This window comes from Trematomus bernacchii, unplaced genomic scaffold, assembly GCF_902827165.1.
Source record: "Trematomus bernacchii unplaced genomic scaffold, fTreBer1.1, whole genome shotgun sequence".
In the NCBI taxonomy this organism is placed as follows: Eukaryota; Metazoa; Chordata; class Actinopteri; order Perciformes; family Nototheniidae; genus Trematomus; species Trematomus bernacchii.
The window spans coordinates 243,243-260,748 of record NW_022987547.1 but is presented as its reverse complement, the minus strand read 5'-3'; positions in this window follow the sequence as shown (position 1 = coordinate 260,748).

Sequence of the window (17,506 nt, the reverse complement as noted above, 5' to 3'; positions counted from 1 at the left end):
ATGATGCAAAATTCATATACAATATATTTATATTATATTTGTTTATCAGCTCTTTTGGTTTCCAAGAAAAATATCTAACTTTTTCGCTGTTCGAGGTTCATTTTGTTCCACAGCTAACTTTGTCTGTATGTTTTCTTAATTCTGAAATCAGAAAATAGATTGCTTTGTAACTTGTTTTGTTGCTGAAAACAGGTGTATGTTGCCATAGAAAAGGATATAGTTGACAGAGCAGTTTGCGGGCTATAGAACAAAAACAATAAACTAAAAGTCACTACAACGCTTGTTGTAGTAGAAATTAAGAAAACTGCAGAGATATATTTATTTTGTGTGGATCTCTCTCTGACTATAAGCGGCCCAAAAAAAAGTAATTTGGATGATTGTTAATCTAAAATATTTTGTTTAGTTGTGTGATAATCCAGTTGAACGCAGGATAAATCAAGTGTTGTTGGTATTGTTTGTTTCCCTAAAAGCTACAACATGCTACATTTAAGTTCACATATCATACCATGACTCGAACAACTTATGCATACACAAACATTCAAACATGTTTGTGTGTAAAGGTAGTGAACACACTCTAAACCTGAGTTTCGTCATACAAACCAGACTGTTGCCCACAGGTTGTTATATCGGATAATAACCCTTCTCGCAATACCTAGTTCTATTGGTAAACCATTTAATTGTACCTTTGAGTAAATCTATAAACATAGTTTTTGACTCTCAACTATAGTGCCTGTTTACACTATTCAACACAGGGAACAGTGAGGGCAAAGTGGTCATTTACAGGATTTTTTGTTTACAGTAACCGCATTAATTGCATGTTGCTGCATTAATTTTTTATTTTTTAAGAGTTAAGTAAAGCCGTCTCTCTTTTTTGTTGTATTTATCCGATGGAGTTTAGAAAGGATTTAACCAAATGCTGAAATTAATCCACCCATAACACAAAGTTATCCTTAAATTGAAGTAAAAACAAGCATATTATCTCTATTAGGTTTTCTTGTAACAACAGGAATATGTACAGTGAATCCTGTTGAACTTACCGGTATGTACAGTCTTTCTATGTACTCTCTTTTTTTGGGCAGGTTTACTTCATTTTTACTTTGTTAGTATAAATAAACACCTCATCTCTTTCTATAAATATTTAGAGTGTACTCTAAATATATAAACTGTGCTCCCTCCAACAGTCTAATTTCCTCTAAAATATGGTAATTAAGGTGAGGTGTGTACACACCGTACCCACCCCCTCAACTGCCACTGCACGCTGCCATCCACCGCAACACAGTCCAGTCCTTTTCATTGCGTAATCATCAAATTACATAATCACAGCGTTTGATTTACAGCGTGGCCGGGCCCTGATGTTGTGGGCGGCGCTCATTTTTTTATCACTGACGCCTCTTACATTCTGACACATCACCGTTCAGGCAAGAATAGCTGATCTCTGCTTCTTACAGGCTGCAGGGTTGTATCATTTCAATAACCCAACTCCTACACCCTGCACCCGAGCGCACAGCTTCCGGCTGCGTAGTATGCCCATGCCCGGTCACACACACACACACACACACACACACTGACCACACGCATCTTCTTCCGGTGATACTTGACCGTGGTGAGGCTCAGCGAGGGCCCTCATGGGAGTTGGCTTTTCACTTGGCTGCTTGACGCCCACAACCGGCAGTGCTGTTGTGGAAGAGTTCCTGTAAGTGATCGAAGATGTCTGTAAATAAGGTTATCCTTAACTGGTAACACCCCCGACCTAACCAAGTATTTGTTATATGGATGTGTTCGCCATAGAGTTACTTCCTATGTACAGTCCGCTGCAGTGCACAGCATTATATCGCATCTGCATGTGATGTTGATTTTATTCCCAATGTAGGTGTTTCAAACATGTTGTTCTCTCTCTGTTCATAATGTCAAATGTCCCTTTCTTTTTAAACAACCTAAAGTGGAGCTAGGCAGAAATGAATAATTTATATTCTGAAAAACCATCTTATGTAACCCTTAAGACCTTTAGAAAAGCATCCATCATTGTAAGGCAAAGTGAAATCACATTTCTTTAGGCTTAAAATGGTTTGCAAACAACAAAAGAGAGAATTCACTGTTTGTTAGTATGGCTTTAATGACTTAATTGTCTTTAAACAAGAGAGATGTAGAGGGGCCATACTGCAGGATTTAAACATAGGCAGCATGGTTCCAGAGGCTTTATTGGTTAAATTAAAAGATGGTTTAATTGAGTTTACTGCTTCTTGTCTGCCCACATTGTCCAGCTAGAAGGCCAATGGTGAAGAGAAAATAGTCACAAAAAAGTATCTGCGTAAAGCACAGCCCTGATGTGCAGGCGTTTAGCATAAAGGTCACTTGGTTTAGAACGTACGTCATTTACAAAAATTGCACCAGAAAACCACTCATCATCTTGCCCACGCGTCTCATAAAGATTATAATGCTGCAGAGGTTTCTGATTTCATCAAAAGTACTCAAACAGATACTGAAAGCATCATTAGAAATCTTGACCTTGATTTTCCGTTGTCATGCCAGTATACACTGTAAGGCAAAGGTTTATCATCATGGCAATATCATCTTGGAAGAAACTGATCAACGTCTTACAGAATATTCACAATTTATCATATGTGAGAACTGTGACTCACTTCAGATAAAAGATTATAGAAAATGGCGGGGGGAAATCTGAAAAAGGGAAGTTCTGGTAAATGTTTACCTGAGATCAACTGTAAGCTCGTATGTGAAAGGAGTGATGAACCGAGAGTTACCAACAAACTCCCAGATAATGAATGAAGTTAGCATGTAGCTCCTGAAGCATTAAGCAGCACTTGGAGACCAAATGAAGAGAACATTCATAGAAATATTTTACTTGTATCTATATACTTATCAGGTGAGCAGAAAAAAGACTCTGCATATATGCCAATGCTTTAATCAATCTATTTTAAAGGTAGAAACATGTAATTATCGTGTTTTTCATGTTACTAAGTGGCCCAAAAAGTGCAGATTCAACTTAATGTTGGGTTAATGACACGATAATTGGTCATTTCTTAAACTGCGCGTCATATAATATTGTTGCATTTATGTTGTTCAGTTTGCTTCTTTGATCAATACGATTTATTCGTTCTACTTTGAACCCCAGTTGCACCATGTATTCCTTTTAAATGTGTATCTGCACTATACAAAAAGGTCTCAAAGCTAGCCTGTATCTTTAGAGCATTTACAATGAGAACATTACTTGAAGTTAAACCAAAATGCCCCAAAAAACATGGTTCAAAAGCTTTTCAACCGGCAGCGTGTTTTTGATTTCCAGGAAACTGACACAAAACAAATGATGTCAGACGCCACCAGCAGCAGAAGCAGAAACAGGCGTAGAGGCTGTAGTGAGTGTGGGTGGGATTAAACAGTGACAGCTGGGTGAGATCATTACAGTTTCGGGTAAGAGAGGGATATCAAAGGGGGGAGAATGCGAGAATCGGGGGAGGGGAGGGGGTCGGGATATAAAGGCGTAGGGGCAGAGGGGTGGGGGCTTTTGTGGTGACATTCTTTTCTCTCAGGAATGCATACACTTGTATAGTAAAAGTTAAAGAGAAGAAGTAATCCAGCTGCATGAAAACACCGACCTGCTTAACTGTCCTTTTACATTTAAATGCTAACATGCGTGGAGGACGTGAAGATAGACATGCATGAGGACAGTTCAGGTCGAGAGGTTGATATGAGGGATATATCAGGAGGAGGGTAGGGGGTGGTTGGGGGAGGAGAGGGAGACGGGTGACTCACAGGCTTCCAGTAAGAGGTCTGACTCGGCTACTGGAAGCCCCCAGACCCTGCTTGGGGACAATAAGTGGCTATTAATCCGTGTTTGTCATTTTATTTATACGTGATTAAATATGGAAAATAAGTGAGAGAATGTGAATGCTACACAGCTGTCACTACCTGTGCTTTTTCTTCAGTTTAGGGTGAAAATGTGCTTGTTAAAATGAGAATATTATGAATAATGCACTCCATTTGAATGACTGTTTAGGTAATATACATCATACTCGTCACAAAGAAGACAAGACAGTAAAAGAAAGAGAGATCCTCAGGCTTTTTTTCTCCAGCCAAATCAACAGGCCTGAGATCAGTTTTAAACATGCTTTGACTTCAAAACAAGTGTACAGGAAACAAACTCATGTGCATTGAGCTTAATGCAACAATGCACCCTTCCTCGTCACTTAATTTGCTTGCTCATTGTTTCATTCAGTCACTCAAAATGCACACCAGTTTATTTGAAGTGATTAATCTTTCTGTTAAACCTTGTGCCCTGTGATTTGAGTTGCTATAGCGACATAAAGACCAGAGAAAAGGGGTTCGCTTTCACCCACAGCAGCCACGTAATGACAGGAACTGCTTATCAAACGCTCCATTATGACTGAGCCAGGTTGGCAGACAGCTGATCTGTGTGTGGCATGCCAACTTTTATAGGATTTAAAAATGTTTCTTCCTTGGCTATCTGTTCTTTGTGTTGGCTTTCATTTAGTAAAACAACAGAGGTAAAATGCAGGTGTTTGATTGCATAATTGATGACTAAGGTTTGAACGTCAATCGTCATCTGTGTCTTTTTGCTCCTGCTGTTAAGAATGGATATAAAGACATGAAGAGAAGAACTGTTGCCTGTCAGATCGTGTTGGTGTTTTCTGTACCTTTTTTGGTTTTGGTTATGTTTTCATTCTTTAAAAAATTGCACCATAGTTTACAAACAGATAATTAAATGGGTACACTCTCCCTTAGTAAGAATCTACATTCCGCATTGCCTAAGTAACTTAAATTAAAACTTAAACAAAAACATTGCAACATTTTAGGAGAAAAAAAAAACACAAACTCATGTTACTCATCCTCCTCATCCTCCTCTTCCTCCTCTTCCTCCTCCTGCTACAGTTTGACCCCCCGCCTATTCACATCTGACTCCTGTGATAGTAGCTGGTGATGGATGATAGGTGGACAGAGGGCCTGTTTCCTGGATGTGCCCTGAACTTCCATGTCACACACACAGATTTCCTCTGAGGAAGTAAGGTACACCCACACACCTGTACATACATGACCCACATTCACACACACACACACACACACACACACACACACACACACACACACACACACACACACACACACACACACACACACACACACACACACTACACCTTACATTCCCTTTGTTTATATAACCTTACATTCCTTGCACTGACCTACATCTGCTTTACATAAAAGACCAGAGACAAAGCCCAAACATGTTGGAATATTTGAATCCTATTCTCCTTTTTCAGTTCTACGTCAGATACTTTTTAAGTGCCTTACACCTTTGTGCATCCATTTGAAATATTTGAAGTCATAACACAATACAGTGCTTGTCATATTTTATGCGTATAAAATATGACAAGTACCGGTGAAAAGTACCCCCTCAGGCTAAATGTTCTGCCAAAAACTACAAACTGGCTTCCAACAAATGAAAAGCAAATTCATCACAGCACAGAACGTTCCAGACTTCCACTCAGTAGTGCTTTCTGATGGACAACCAGTGCAACATACTCTTACTGTGTGTGTACTCTTTGAAAGAAAGGCAATTTGTCCAATTTTGGTGACTTACTTCTCTCCTCTGCTTCTCAATTATGCCTCCTCGTATCCCCCTATTACCTGTCTAATTAAAGCTGACATCCCATGAGAAGTAAACATTTGAAAGTAGTCAGTAAAACCCATATTCATGTAACATGTTTTTTAAAGACACAGTGAACTGAAGGCACTCTTGCCTTTCTTCCAGCTCAATTTCTGTAGGAGGTCCTCACTCTGCCGCTTTCCAGTCCTCCCTATAAAGTGTTAAAACCCAATAGATGTCTGAGGTAGGATGTGAGCTGCCCAGGCTCTTACTAAAAACAAAAGTAAAGATACATCTGGGAGCAGGCACAGTCTCTGAGTGTTTTGATTTACTTCTGTAATTTCACTGCAGCTCCGGTGGTTTTTACTGTAAACCACTCCTACACTGTCTGCAGATGTGGCGCTGGATTTAGTCAGAGGGAATTGGTGTGTAGTTCTGTGTGTGTGTGTGTGTTTTGCTGAACGTCCAAAACCAAATCGGATTCTTTCTAAGGAATTCTGTTGGTGTTTTCAACGCAAACTGACTTCAACTCCTCACAATGGTTGATCAATCACTCCGGATGTTACGAGACTATTCAAAATGCAGCAAAACTGGTTTTTCCCTTTATCTTCTTCACAAAGACTACAACTCTGCACTGATTAGCGGTGTAAACATTGTAATCTAAAGACATCCTGCTGACAGACAATGACCGATTAATCCTGTTGGTTTAGTGAAACCTCAGAATGCAACTCGGCCTGATGCGAGACATGTTTTTCCTTGTTGTTCTTGCATTGCTTTTCTACAACCTCATAACTTCTTGTGAATGGATCCATACAATGGATTCAGAAGATGACAGAGTGGCCTTCTTTTCCTTTATACACAAAGTCCTTTCATTTCTTTCAAAGACAATTGTTGGGTGTCTTGTTGATTTTCAACTAACTTGCCAATTTCCCATATTGCAACACCTTGTTTTGCATACAAACATATTGTCATAAAGTGGATAGATATTGTGATATCAATCAGCCATTTTTTTTATATCACATTCATAAAACATAGCACTAAAGCAAAGCTTGCTAAACTAATATTAGGTCTTCCCATTATGAAGAAAATATGCGATGAAGCTGATTATATTGCAATAACCGATGTTATGTTTATGTATCTTTTTTTCAACTTATATGTTCTCAAAGCACCTTCTCCAGTAACTGTAGTGCTTTTTCATTTGACCACATTTATCCCTTAGACCGAGAATCCTTATGTTTAAACAAGGAGTAGAGCAGCTGGTCACATTCCATTCATTCCTCTACATAATAAGATGGACGTGAAATCTATATTCATCCCAGTGACCAAATGTAAACAGTCCACACGAAACGAGAAGAATGCAAAGGAATCTGAGGGCATCCTCGACTTTCTATTCATTCGGTCAAGGATGGCTGAAAAACAAACATGTTTTCACCCAGGAGCTGCATTGTTTCTCCACATGTGTTGTTGTGCGCCTGAATGCAGCGTCCAGCCGAGCAGCTGAAAGTGTTTACGCTGGCCTTTAGGCGCAGGTGCACAATCGAACCCAAGGGAAGGAAATGGAGGGGAGGGGTTTGAATGTGACACAAACAGGAAACAAGCTTTGTGTTCCCTCCTGCTCAGTGGTGCACACGAAAGGTTTATTTCAAACTTTGGCCTTGTGCAATCTATTTTGTCAGCTTATTCGGTACGCTATGTTTTGCCAGGAGCTTACACAACAGACACTTTTGAAAGATATTAACCTATTCAATTCACCTCTATCATTCTGAAACCTTTTAACATCTCTCATTTATCACATTTTCATCTACGCACAGACGTCTGTATGATGACAAAGTGGTTTAAATGGGAGTTTGGGGCAAAAGGCCATTGGACATACAGGAAATGCCTCTTCAAGTTGAAGAAGTAATGGCAAAACAAGTCCCTTCACACCATGTTCACAGTTGTTTCTGGTCATATATGGAGAACTGTCCCCCTGTTTGTAAGAGAAGAGACACGTTTTTTTTTTTTCCTGGCTGAGAAAAACGAAAGTCATTTGAACCCAAGACAAGCAAATACTGAGCCTGAAGTAGTAAAAATGTTAGCACTACTTCGTCAGCAGGAGAACGAAAATGCCAGCCAACATAAACAAGTGGATAACAGTAGCCTGAAGAAAAAACGTTCCAGAAAAGAGAAAGAAGTTATAACCAATCCTCATAGCTATAAAGATGAAAAAACAGTCACTTCTTAGTACCCAAAGTATTTAAAAAGGCCCTGTGGGAAACAAACAAAACAAACTGAGCTTACTCTAAAGTAACAATTTAAAGTAAAATGACCTTTTTAATGATTAGTGATAGTCATAATGATATAACTTAGAATATATATAAACATCTTACAAACCACAATATTGTTTATCTGTCCATGTAGTCTCTATCTAGACATGCAACAATATTGAGGACTCCATATACGGGAAGCAGGTTGTGTTTTCCGTGTGTGTGTGTGTGTGTGTGTGTGTGTGTGTGTGTGTGTGTGTGTGTGTGTGTGTGTGTGTGTGTGTGTGTGTGTGTGTGTGTGTGTGTGTGTGTGTGTGTGTGTGTGTGTGTGTTGTGTGTGTGTGTGTGTGTGTGTGTGTGTGTGTGTGTGTGTGTGTGTGTGTGTGTGTGTGTGTGTGTGTGTGTGTGTGTGTGTGTGTGTGTGTCTAAGGGATGTACTCAGTGTGGGAACAGGTCCTACCCCTCTACAGGAAAGACATTAGGAACAACATGAGAGTTGGGGGAGTGGAAGGGAGACGGGCCAAGGGGGGGGTGGGCAGTGGGGGGAGCTTTCAGGGAAAGAAGGAAACGAATGGAGAACACCCTCGACTTTTCATTCTCACTACAGAACCCCTCCCCCCCTCCTCCTCCTCCTCCTCCTCCTCCTCCTCCTCCTCCTCCTCCTCCTCCTCCTCCTCCTCCAACAAGTGTGAAGTGTCCCTCCTCAACAATAAGTGCAGTGCAGCGTGGCATAACAACAAATAGTGCGTCACTAACGAGTCACGGCAAACATTCCTGCCTGTCTGCGTTTGTATGTCGTCCACCTATTCCCGCCACTTTGTCCCAGACTGGACGAGTGTGTTTTGGGACAGACTGTTTGTTATGGGAGGGGGGCTCATCTGCTTGTTTAGCTTTAATTTTGTTTCGGAACAGACTTTTCTGTCGGGCACATTTGTTTTTGTTGTCATCTGGTTATCATAGGATCCCTCAGAGCTGTTTTAGCCTCAGTTGGGCTGGAACATGATTTGGGTAATCCTTTGTAGTCAGATTCTAGGAGAATAATAAAACCATTTGTGGATTAAACAATAAGTCAGTTTCATTGTAACACATGATTTAGAAGTGGTTATTTTATGATATTATTCTTTATTGAATAAAAACTAAACAAAGGGAAAATAAATCAGCCTTAGTTCCATTCAGACTGCCAAATAATGATTGGGTTTATCCAACTTGATTTGAAAGTTGATTCATAAGATTGACGATGGCCTCAGTCCGTAGAGCATCCAATCCTTCAGATGGATTCAATAACTTTCACATGGAAATCAGAAAAAAGGGACATAAGGTTTTCATATATCAGCCACGGTTTGTGGCCTGAATCTGGGCCACAAAGCGTTCCTGTGTAAACATCAGCGCCAAACGGGAGGGAAGAGTCTGCTTGTTTTGAGACTGAAGTGCCACTCCAGCTCCTCTCATGGGAGTGATTCATTCCTGGATAGAGAGAAAAGGTAGGAGGGCAATAAAACCAGGGAAAAGTAAATATACAGCAGTTTCCAGAACGGTGTTTCAGATATGAAGCAAACTCATAATACCTAAGAGCAGCATATGTTATCATTGGTTATCCTTGGCAGTGAATACAACATCAAAGGGTTTAAAATGCAAGAAATAAGGCGATGGTCCTCCTGAGATCAGTCAGTCATTTCAGCAACTTTCCCCGGAACGGCATATGTTTACGGTAAACCCTTAAGTGGCCAAAGTGATTATGACCGGAACAAAGTAGAGTGACAATGTCCACAGAGAGCAGTGGGGTGGGTGGGTCAACAAAACGGTGGACCTGAATACACAAGACCTCCACTTTTTCTAAGCAACAGTGTGCGTGTTATTTTTTAATCATGACTGTAATTGTTTCCTATCCTTAACAAAGTTATTATTATTGCAACCATGACAATAAAGGTCCCCAACCTTTCATTAAGTAGTCATTTGAGCCCAAACCGTGATGTTTTCCTAACAGTAACCATGTCCTTTTTTGTGACTAAACATTTATATTAGCCTTGTCAAACAATACAATTTATTTATTTTTCAGTTGTAAAAAAAATATGGTTTTGGGAGATTAATTATACTATCTTTCCAATGGAATCATCAGATCAGAAAAGGCTTTTATTTAGTTGATTGGAAATTAAAGCTCTGTGAATAAAAATGGAGAGGTTTTCAAGACTACATGATTGGTGCAATCAGGACCAGAAGGAGTTACTGTATTAACCGTGTGAGCCATGTGGGAGAGTTTCTGGTAATCAGAAATCAGATCTACAGTCTGAAGTGCTTTGTAGGTTTGAGACGATTTTAGCTCACAGTTTGTGGCCAGGTAGTCTGTGTGGTTGAGTCCTAATAGCTCTCAAATATTCCAGCTTTCCAGTAGAAACTCCAAGCGTATGACCTAAGCTACAAGCACAATTGTAAGCGACTTTGGCCAGTCGAACATCTACTGTCAAACAGCCGAAAAACATTAACCGCAAACACCAAATCATTTTCTTACAATTTCTCCAACTAAACCAGAGGCAAAAGCTTTGTTTTGGATGCTTTTGGCCTCTTTATGGGTAAAAATAACTGCACACAGCAGGCAAGTATCTCCAATGTGACAAGTGAAATTATTGTGCACCTTCCTTTTTTGTTCCATAATCCTTTTGTGATGGAAGAACAAGTCTTCACAGAGACGCAACACGGACAAGAGTTCATCTCACAACTTTTTGACTGTGTTCATCCACTAGTAATGCTTTAATAGGCCGTTGACATGAATCCAGTGTGAACGCACCACAGCACGATGTGCAGCAACTCAGTAAACTGTGGAAGAAAAGTACTGAGGACAATTCACACCATTTAGATGTAGTGTCTAGCCAGATATCTTTAGATAAGTTCATGTACTGAATCATCCATGTATTAGTTAAACTTAATAATAAACTCCCCCTAAAATTAGAGAGTTTGGAAGACAACAATAGCTGATTCATATCTAATTCACTTAAAGACCACGGTGCAGTTTGACCCCCTGACCCCAGTTTTTGTCGATGAATCTCAATCGAGGCCTCTTAATTAGTTCAACTCCACAATCGACTCTTTCATATAAACGTCAGCCAGCCCATCCTCCCAGACTCACTGTTGTTTTTTAAAAAGATAAGACAGTGTAGAGTTGATGTTCTAGTTTAGCTTGGTACGAAAGGAATCTTGGAAATCCAGGTTTGAAAACGATGTGAGGGTGGAGCTTCTCGTAAAGTGTAGACCATATAGTTATAGGTCTAAAAGATTATAAAACGAATAATTTACCAGCATATGAAAAAGCACCTTAATGTGTAACAGAACAACTTTTCATTCGGCTGTCAACAATTTCATGCATCTACCAAGTTAGTTTTACTTATTTTTCTTATTTTGTTCCAGCTCATTAAACATTATGATCATGTTTTAAGGCTAATCCTACGATGAGAAATGGTATCACCATAGGTAATCCGGTTAGACTTTGCATGGATAAAGATCACAGGGAGAGACCAGATATGTTTTGGGTAAAGCACATGATGTGTAACGCATTTCCTGTTTTGTAACTCACTTACAAGTCCTGTCTGTAGCGAGAACACAGGACGGTTTGAACTGCTTGAAAACAGACATAACCTGCAAAGTTGTGGCAGCACGTTGCACAGTTAAATCACCATGGCATCACATGTGTAAATGGTGTGTTACCGTGCAACAAGAATCTTGAAGTCGGGCTTAGTGACACGGTGCACTGTGTTTCTTTTTCAGGATTTTGTTATGACTAACACAGAAGCAGTGACTCAGATTATGTTTTGCTTGAAAGTATTTGAATGGTTACTGTCTGATAAGCTGCGGGGTCAAATGGTTTGGCAGTGAGCCAGGCCACCAGCTGCTGGAGGCCATTGTTTGGTAGTGACCTTTGTCGCTGGGATGAAGAGGAAGAGTTCAAAAGAGAGCAAAAACAATCATCTGAAACTGAAAGGGTGATATTGTGTCAGAGGAGAGAGCAAAATGGTACGTGTAAGGGATTTGTGTGGATACTTGCACGCACTTGTGGTATACAAACTGTGTATATATGCTTGTGAGCTTTTAAAATAGATGTTGTAAGTACTAAATTGAATTCAGACAAAGAATAATCTGTGATGTCCTCATGCACTTGATTTGAAAAAGTCACATTTGTTTAAGGGGCTGAGAGTTGCTTAAGGACGCAGGTTACTTCCATTTCTTAATCGTTTTTTCCATTTAGGGAAAAAAAACGTAAAACCTTATGAGAGACAACCAAATGTTGTTTCCTCTCATCCCTTCCCATCCTTCCTTTTCTGCACTTTCCCTTCCCGTCACTTGTCCTAGTGAGTGCTGATCTTGCAGATGGTGCCCGTCTTTGTTTTTACAGAACAATCCACGGTTAATAGGTTGGTAAGGAGGAAAGGAAAATGAAAGTAATTGTAAAACGCCCAATGGATTTTGTTTTTATTCACTTTATTGTGTAGGTTTTTGCACTTTCAAGGCTTTAGTCTTCTATTTTCAAAGTGTTTTTGCACTTTCAAGGCTTTAGTCTTCTATTTTCAATGCCAAAGTGTTTTTGTTTATGAATACATTCTACTAGAAATCAAGGAAACACATTTCCTTATGTCGATTGTATCCTTTTTAATGCTGTGTGAAGTCTTTCTGGAAATGGTTTGTTTGATTACTTAATGTTCAAATTGGAAATTGGATTTTTCCAAGGATGCTAATGTTGGTCTGTTGACCCCTCAGGAGGATTGTCTCACTTCATCATCAGGCAAAAACAGTGTATCCAATACTTCAGTTTATGAGATAAACTTGCAGAACTAATTAATCGGCCTCAGCTATAGTTAGTTGTATTGCTAATTACCAAAAGTGTGCTTGCTAGCTAACAATATACTTGTTAAACACGAGCATGCAGAGTCAGATCAAAGCACCTCTCATTTTCAGTTTGACAGTTACCTTTTAGCTAAAGATAGTAGCTATCGCACTATTGCTTTTTGTATTTTTTCTCAGATTTTGACTACTTCTAATCTTATGTCTCCTTATCCTGTCTATTTCAGTATTAACCCCTCTTCTGTTTTTGTGTCTTGTGTCCTGTTGTGTCTTCTCTTCGCTTTCAACCAGTGAGCTAAATTAAGTAGCTATGACTCAAAGTGACTCACACCTCAATCACTTACACATGCGGGCACACACATGCGGACACACACACACATGCGGACACACACACACATGGAGACACACACACACACACACACACACACACACACACACAGACACACAAACAGACACACATAAAAACACAAGCAAAGGCTTAAAGGTGTCCCCAAGCAAAGGTAGCAGCTGTTCCCAGCATCGCGTTGCGAGCTTTAGATGAGAAATATTTTGAAGAGGTGCCTCTGGAGATAGGACAACACAACACACACACACACACACACACACACATACACACACACACACACATACACACACACACACACACACATACACACACACACACACACACATACACACACACACACATACACAACACACACACACACACACACACACACACACACACACACACACACACACACACACACAGTTCATTTTGGCTGGGAGTACACCTATTGAATGGCCGACCAAGCTCTTGCCTCTCTCAAACACACACACAAAAAAACATGCACTCCCCCCAACTCGAGACGATTTGAATGTCCAGAGCTGCTCTTTGTTTTGTTTTGTTAAAATGTCATGATATTTCAGCCAAATGCTACACATGTGCGAAGCAAAGAAAAACTGCAGTTGTTAATTATCTGTGTCCTTTCTGTGTTCATGTCTATCTATGGATCCTGACCTTCTAAACCTCTCGCTGTGTCTAAGCCTCTTTCTCTCAGGCGGAGGCTCTGGCCTTTCTCCACAGTCCTTATCTCTGTTGTTCTTATGCAACCAGCACATAAATAGAAAATAGATGTGTCACTCAATTACTGTATTTATGCTGGAAATGGTCTACAAGCTTGGGCCGAGGTTTATACCGGAGCCCACACAGGGTTTCAAGCCTTCTTCCATTAACTTTATTTTTACTGCTGTATCAAAACACTGTGACTCATTCATCTCAGCTGCACCTGTGGATAATGTGCTGGGCTTTTTTGTTCTTATTTTTAGTGTCTGTTTAGCAAAAATCAATAGATCTGTATCACACGCCTTTCCAAAATAGAAACCGACACGTGTTCAAGAAGCCCGAACAAGTGTGCCAAAACATGTAGGATGCAAAGTGAGGAAGGAAGAAAGATTATTTTGGTTTTTTTTCCAAGAGGGAAGCAGGTTTTGCTTTCTGTTTTTCCTTTCTTTACATATAAAGTTGTACACAAAGCAGCGGGTTTGTGACAGGATAAGAAGCAGGGACCTTTAAGGTTTGAACATCCAGCTGTGTGGTGTGTTTTTGTTGTTTTAGCTGCAGCTGGAGTTAAATCGGTCCCAATCCTCCATCTCTTCCTGGTCAATGCGCTGTTTGCCACATACAGGTGGTTCCTGCTCTCTAGCCTGTATTATACCAATGTCATAGCTCGAGAGTTAAGTGGTTGTTTTTGTAGAGGAAAAGGGCAGCAAATATCTTAAATGGCAAAACAAATGTATTTAGTTGAATGAGCATCACGCAACATTTACATAATACATCCTTGTATAGAAAACACACACAGCTAGTAACCTTACAGGGGTTAGTTGAAAGTTGATTGTTTTGGTCGTCATTGGTTACTGTATTATTTTACCCGTCAACATGAATTCTGTGCAGCGACGTTGTGAGTCTCAGCTCCACCATAGTGTCAAAGAGAGAAAGCAACATAGTGAAAAGGTTAGAAAGAACTGGACCCAAAATACGCTTCTTATTCCTCAATTGTTTATTTAAACTGCATGCACAGATATGGTACTCTTAAGTGGAACCAGGAAGTAGCTCGGATATATCTAAAAGGATTGTGTGTTATCACTTAAATGTAGGTTAAAACAGCTTTAACTATAATAATAATAAGTAAACTGTTGATACAGCCATACCAGTTTGTTCCCAAATCTTTAAGAAAAGTAGGAGTAAATCATTAAAATGTCCCTTTAATTAATAAAACAGACTGTGGCGTTCCTCACGTACAATAGTTCCCAAATACCAACAACCTTACCTGTATACAGTTTAGGATTATTTTAGTTTTTAACTATAATTTACTGTTAGTATTGGACATTTCCCTTGAAATCTGTCCTAATGCTCAGTAACGTTAAATCCCTGAGAAATGTTGAAATAAGAGCTAAATACAAACATTCGGTTGACTGCTAGTTTAGCCTAGTTTAGCACTTAAAATACTTTTCCAGCCCAAAAGACAAGACGCTAATCCTCTCAGCGTGGGATCCAGGCTCATTAAAACACACCACCTCTCTCGTCATGAGGGGACCCGTCATCGGCTGAACTGTGACCCATTTTGGGTGTGACCCCTCCGTCTAAGAAACCAGGCTGCAGAGTCTATTATTCAACACCCTGGGAACTAAGACTAAACCCAGCTCTCCTCTCATGTGCGAGCCAAGGGGAGTTTGAATCAGCAGCTGAATAAAAGCCCTTATGTGTTCCTTCAACCTTAAAATGGACCAAACTCTCTCCAGCCGAGTTACACTGCATTTCAATGTGTGAGTGTGTGTATGTGTGTGTATGTGTGTGTTTGTGTGTGTATAGAGGTTAGAGGGTGGGAGGGGTTCAGGATACAGACGAGGGAGTATGTCCGGCAGTTTGAACAATCACACCCAAACTTCCACTTCACCTCAATCAGCCACAGGACATTTCCCTACTTTAACCTCTTGTTCCCTTTTACTCCCCCCCTCCCTCTCCCTCTCTCTCTGTCCCACATTTTCTCTCTCTTCTGTCCCTCTCTGGAGGTCATTTATTCCAAAACTGCAGTCACTACTATAACTAAGTAGAGTCCTTGCATCCTTTTAAAAACATTTTAAAACCCCTGACTGTACTTTGTTAGTGTTGCAGTTGCAGTTATATACTCAATACTTACTTACTTACATTCATCATGCTCAGACCATCCTTACCAAAAATGTAGATTCAGGCCGTCTTAACATAAAGAAAAAAACGCAAAAAGGCCCTATCTCGAGCCAGAGTTGGGATTGTCCATCCTGAGCTACTGTAGAAACATGGCAGTGCAGCGAGTCTTTAGATGAAGGGGAGTATACAGTAAAAAAAAGATGATTAAGAATATCATATACCATTTCTGCTAATATGTCTCCCTAACTCCTAGACACTGGCCTTTTACATTACATTACATTTAGCTGACGCTTTTATCCAAAGCGACTTACAATTACCAATTACAGGGACATTCTCCCTGGAGTAACTAAGGACTAATAGCGCATTTCCACTACACGGCCTCGCTCGGCCCCGCTCGGTATGGCTGGGCCTCGTTAGGACTGGCTCACTTTATGGCGCATTTCCATTACAGTTTAGGAACTGGGGTAGTATCTATAGTAACGCAGTGTAGGCGGAGCCGTGACGTGATCTTCAGAGAACCCCAGAAAAACAACACAGCCGTTAGCTGTTAGCACTCAGAGCTCACAGCTCCTCATATATGTTCAGAAACTAGACAAAAGTTAAACAAGTACACACCACAGACTGCCTGTGTCATGGTGAATACAGTCGCTGCTTTATTTATGTCTGTATAGGCCGTTGTTGTGAGTGTGGACGGTCGGAGCATATACTGCGTTAGCTTAGCCAATCTCCATTTAGAACACACGCATTTTAAAAGGTTTTTCGCCTGCCGTCTGTCTGCAGACTTGACAAAGCATTAATTCATGGTTTTTACTAACCGGTATCAGTATGTTGTTACTTCGGCATCATTTTGAAACGTGTATTACAATTAAATCACGGTCAAATATGTCCATCTTGTTGTAGTTATAGCCCCCTTGCCAGCGATGCTCTCTCTAGTTTAGCATACTCAGCCCGACTCAGCCTCGTTGTCTCTGGCCCTAGACCCGCGATTTTATGAGGCCAGAAAAACTGTGAATTAGGACCCGCCGGCCGGTACTAGGCCAAGTGGAAACGCAACCAAAGACGGGCCGCTGACGTCACAGCCCTCTTAAACCGTGCTCCGCGCTGTAGTGGAAACGCGCCATAAGTGCCTTACTCAAGGGCACACTAGTGGTGGTGTTCCTGGCGGGATTTGAACTCACAACCTTCCGATCTTCAGCCCACCTCACTATCCATTAGAGTAGACCACCACTATCCCCTATTTTATGTAGCTGAATGCTCGATTAAAGCCACTTCTACTACCACTATTTATACTGCTATCACTACTGCTTTCGGCCTGCACACTGCAGATGTATTTTTGTGTTTATAGTGTGGCAATTTAGTTAGCACCATTAGATAAGAAAAGGTTGATCTAGTGTTGAGTTACACTGTAAATACTATGCCTTACTCATTTTAGAAAGACAAAGGTTACTATGAGGCCAACACTTCTCCTGTGAAGAACCCATCATGAGGATGTTCTGTATATATGCTTTGAACCTCTTTTCTCCTTTAAAGGGTGATCTGTGACAAATCATCTAATAATAACTCCACGTTAGCCTTTTGACCTGTGAAACGATAAGTAACAGACATCAGAAGACAGCACTCTTTCAGCATCGCTGTGACAAAGTGGTCTAA